Source organism: Nicotiana tabacum, chromosome 17 (assembly GCF_000715075.1).
Source record: "Nicotiana tabacum cultivar K326 chromosome 17, ASM71507v2, whole genome shotgun sequence".
NCBI lineage: Eukaryota > Viridiplantae > Streptophyta > Magnoliopsida > Solanales > Solanaceae > Nicotiana > Nicotiana tabacum.
The window spans coordinates 84693792-84699014 of NC_134096.1; positions in this window are offsets into that span (position 1 = coordinate 84693792).

The following is a 5223-nucleotide window of genomic DNA, read 5'->3' on the forward strand; positions in this document are numbered from 1 at the left end:
GAGGAACAATCATGGCGGGGCGGTGACTATCGTTCCTTAGGTTGTATTTGATGGCCCGGAAAAATTTTAGGCGATCGGGGTCTGGGGGTCCCGGGACCATTTGGAAGGCGTGGGCTATAGCACACGAAAATATGGGAATCAGGCAGAATTTTAGTTTTTTGGGCGTAAAACACAAATAAAAAAATGAGGAACGTTCATGGCAGGGCGGTGACTATGGTTTTTTAGGTCATATGTGATGGCCTGGAAAATTTTTAGGCGATCCTAGTCCGGGGGGCACGACCCACTTGGAAGACATGGGCTATAGCACATGAAAATATGGGAATCAGGCGGAATTCTAGTTTTTTTGTCGTAAAATACAAAAAATGAGGAACGATCATGGCGGGGCGGTGACTATGGTTCCTTAGATCGTATTTAATGGCCTAGAAAATTTTTAGCGATCGGGGTGCGGGAGTCCCGAGACCACTGGGAAGGCGTGGGCTATATAGTTCACGAAAATATGGGAAACGGGCGGAATTCTAGTTTTTTCCCCGAAAAACGCAATAAATGACGAATGATCATGGAGGGGCAGTAACTATGGTTCCTTAGGTCGTATTTGATGCCCTGAAAAAATTTTAGGCGATCCGAGTCCGGGAGGCCCGGCCCACTCGGAAGGCGTGGGCTATTGCACACAAAAATATGGGAATCTGGCGGAATTCTAGATTTTTTGCCGAAAAACCCAAAAAATAAGGATCGATCATGGTAGGGCGGTGACTATGGTTCCTTAGGTAGTATTTAATGATCCGGAAAAATTTTAGGCCATCGGAATCCGGGGGTCCCGGGACCACTTGGAAGGCATGGGCTATAGCACACGAAAATATGGGAATCGGGCGGAATTTTAGGTTTTTGACCATAAAACGCAAGAAAATAAGGAACAGTCATGGCGGGGCGGTGACTATGGTTCTTTAGATTGTATTTGATGGCCCGGAAAAATTTTAGGTGATCCGAGTCCGGCGGGACGGCCCACTTGGAAGGCGGGGGCTATAGAACACGAAAATATGGGAATCGGGAGGAATACTAGTTTTTTGGCCGTAAAATACAAAAAATGAGGAACGATCATGGCGGGGCGGTGACTATGGTTCCTTAGGTCGTATTTGATGGCCCGGAAATTTTTTAGGCGATCGGGGTTCGGGGTTCCCCGGGACCACTCAGAAGGTGTAAGCTATAGCACACAAAAATATGGGAATCGGGCGAAATATTAGTTTTTTGGCCGTAAAATGCAAAAAATGAGGAATAATCATGGCGGGGCAGTGACTATGGTTCCTTAGGTCATAATTTATGACCCAGAAAAATTTTAGGCGATCAGGGTCCGGGTGTCCCAGGACCACTTGGAAGGCGTGGGTTATAGCACACGAAAATATGGGAATCGGGCCGAATTCTTGTGTTTTGGCCGAAAAATGCAAAAAATGAGGAATGATCATGGCGGGGCGGTGAATATGGTTCCTTAGGTCGTATTTGATGTCCTGAAACATTTTAGGCTATCCGGGTTCGGGGGTCCCGGGATCACTTGGAAGGCGTGGGCTATAGCACACGAAAATATGGGAATCGAGCGGAATACTAGTTTTGTGGATGAAAAACGTGAAAAATGAGAAACGATCATAGCGGGGGGGGGGGGGGTGACTAAGGTTCCTTAGGTCGTATTTCAAGGCCCGAAGTTTTTTTAGGTGATCCCAGTCCGGCGGGGCCGGCCCACTCGGAAGGCATGGGCGCACACGAAAATATGGGAATCGGGCCGAATTCTAGATTTTTGGCCGAAAAACGCAAAAAATGAGGAACGATCATGGCGGGGCGATAACTATGGTTCCTTAGGTCGTATTGGATGGACCGGAAATTTTTAGCCGATGGAGGTTCGGGGTGCACGGGACCACTCGGAAGGCGTGGGCTATAACACACGAAAATAGGGAATCGGGCATAATTCTAGTTTTTTCGCCGAAAAACGTACAAAATGAGGAAAGATCATGGCAGGGCGGTGACTATGGTTCCTTAGGTCATATTTGATGGCCCAGAAAAATTTTAGGCGATTGGGATCCGGGGGTCCCGGGACCACTTGGAACACGTGGGCTATAGGACACGAAAATATGGGAATCGGGCGGAATTCTAGTTTTTTGGCCGAAAAATGAAAAAAATGAGGAACGTTCATGGCGGGGCAGTGACTATGGTTCCTTAGGTCGTATTTTAGGGCCCGAAATTTTTTTAGGCGATACGAGTCAGGGGGCCCGTCCCACTCGGAAGGCATGGGCTATAGCACACGAAAATATGGGAATCAGGCGAATTCTAGTTTGTTGGCCGTAAAACGCAAAAATCGAGGAACGGTCATGGCGGGGTGGTGTTTATGGTTCCATAGGTCGTATTTGATGGCCTGGAACAATTTTAGGCGATCCCGGTCCTGGGGCACTGCCCACTAGGAAGGCATGGGCTATAGCACACGAACATATGAGAATCGGGCAGAATTCTAGGTTTTTGGCCGTAAAATGCAAAACAAACAAGGAACGGTCATGGCGAGGCGGTGACTATGGTTCTTTAGGTCGTATTTGATGTCCTGGAAAAATAAGGAACGATCAAGGGGCCCCGGCCAACTCGGAATGCGTGGGCTATAGCACCCGAAAATATGGGAATCGGGCGGAATTCTAATTTTTTGGACGAAAAATGCAAAAACTTAGGAACGATCATGGCAGTGCGGTGACTATGGTTCCTTAGGTCGTATTTGAATTCCCGAAAAAAATTTAGGCGATCCGAGTCAGGGGGGCCCGGCCCACTCGAAAGGCGTGGGCTATAGCACATGAAAATATGAGAATCAGGCGCAATTCTAGTGTTTTGGCTGAAAAACGTAAAAAATAAGGAACGATCATGGAGGGGCAGTGACTATGGTTCCCTAGGTCGTATTTGATGGCCCAAAATTTTTTTAGGCGATACGAGTCAGGGGGCCCGGCCCACTCGGAAGGCATGGGCTATAGCACATGAAAATATGGGAATCGGGCGGAATTCTAGTTTTTTGGCCGTAAAACGCAAAAAACGAGGAACGGTCATGGCGGGGGTCGTGTTTATGGTTCCATTGGTCGTATTTGATGGCCTGGAACATTTTTAGGCGATCCCGGTCCGTGGGCACTGCCCACTAGGAAGGCACGGGCTATAGCACACGAACATATGGGAATCGGGCGAAATTCTAGGTTTTTGGCCATAAAATGCAAAACAAACAAGGAACGGTCATGGCGAGGCGGTGACTATGGTTCTTTAGCTCGTATTTGATGGCCTGGAAAAACAAGGAACGGTCAAGGGGGCCCGGCCTACTCGGAATGCGTAGGCTATAGCACACAAAAATTTGGGAATAGGGCGGAATTCTAGTTTTTTGGTCGAAAAATGCAAAAACTTAGGAACGATCATGGCAGTGTAGTGACTATTGTTCCTTAGGTCATATTTGATTTTCCTAAAAAAAATTAGGCGATCCGAGTAAGGGGGGCCCGGCCCACTCGGAAGGCGTGGGCTATAGCACACGAAAATACGGGAATCAAGCGCAATTCTAGTTTTTTGGCCGAAAAATGCAAAAAATGAGGAACGATCATGGCGGGGAGGTGACTATGGTTCCTTAGGTCTTATTTGATGGCCTGAAAAAAATTTAGGTGATCCGTGTCCGGGGGGCCCAGCCCACTCGGAAGGCGTGGGCTATAGCACACGAAAATATGGGAACGGAATTATAGTTTTTTGGCCGAAAAATGCAAAATATGAGGAACGATCATGGCGGGGTGGTGACTATGGTTCCTTAGGTCGTATTTGATGGCCCTAAAATATTTTAGGCGATCGGGGTCCGGGGGTCCCGGGACCACTTGGAAGGCGTGGGCTATAGCACACGAAAATATGGGAATCGGGCGAAATTCTTGGTTTTTAGCTGTAAAACGCAAAACAACGAGGAACGGTAATGGCAGGGCGTTGACTGTGGTTCCTTAGGTCGTATTTGATGACCCGAAAATATTTTAGGCGATCAGGGTCCGGGTGTCCCGGTACCTCTCGGAAGGTGTGGGCTATAGCACACGAAAATCTGGAAATCGCGCGGAATTCTAGTTTTTTGGCCGAAAAACACAAAAAATGAGGAACGATCATGGAGGGGCGGTGACTATGGTTTCTTAGGTCTTATTTGATGTCCCAGAAAAATATTAGGAGATCGAGGTTCGGGGGTTCCGGGACCACTTGGAAGGCGTGGGCATAGCACAAGAAAATATGGAAATCGGGCGGAATTCTAGTTTTTTGGCCGAAAAACGCAATAAGTGAGGAACATCATGGCGGGGTGGTGACTATGGTTCTTTAGGTCGTATTTGATGGCCCAAAATTTTTTTAGGCAATCCGGCTCCGTGGGGCCTTACCCATTGGGAAGGCGTGGCCTATAGCACACGAAAATATGGGAATTACGCAGAATTCTAATTTTTTGGCCGAAAAACAAAAAATATGACGAACAATCATGGCAGGGTGGTGACTATGGTTCCTTAGGTCGTATTTGATGTCCCAAAATTTTTTTAGGAGATCAGGGTTCGGGGGTCCCGGGACCACTTGGAAGGTGTGGGCTCTAGCACTCGAAAATATGGGAATCAGGAGGAATTCTAGTTTTTAGGCCGAAAAAGGCAAAAAATGAGGAATGATTATGGCGGGGCGGTGACAATGGTTCTTTAGGTTGTATTTAATGGCCCGAAAATTTTTTAGGCGTTCCTAGTCCGGGGGGCCCGGCCTATTCTATAGCACACGAAAATATGGTAATCGGGCGGAATTCTAGTTTTTCGGCCGTAAAATGCAAAAATGAGGAATAGTCATGACGGGGTGGTGACTAAGGTTCCTTAGGTCGTATTTGATGGCTCGAAAAAATTTTTTTGGCGATCCGGCTCCGTGGGGCCCTACCCATTGGGAAGGCCTGGGCTATAGCACACGAAAATATGGGAATCGCGCGGAATTCTAGTTTTTTGGCTGAAAAACACAAAAAAAATGAGGAACGATCATGGTGGGGCGGTGACTATGGTTCTTTAGGTCGTATTTGATATCCCAGAAAAGTTTTAGGAGATCGGGGTTCGTGCATCCCGGGACCACTTGGAAGGCGTGGGCTCTTGCACATGAAAATATGGGAATCTGGCGGAATTCTAGCTTTTAGGACGAAAAATGCAAAAATGAGGAATGATTATGCGGGGCGGTGACTATGGTTCTTTAGGT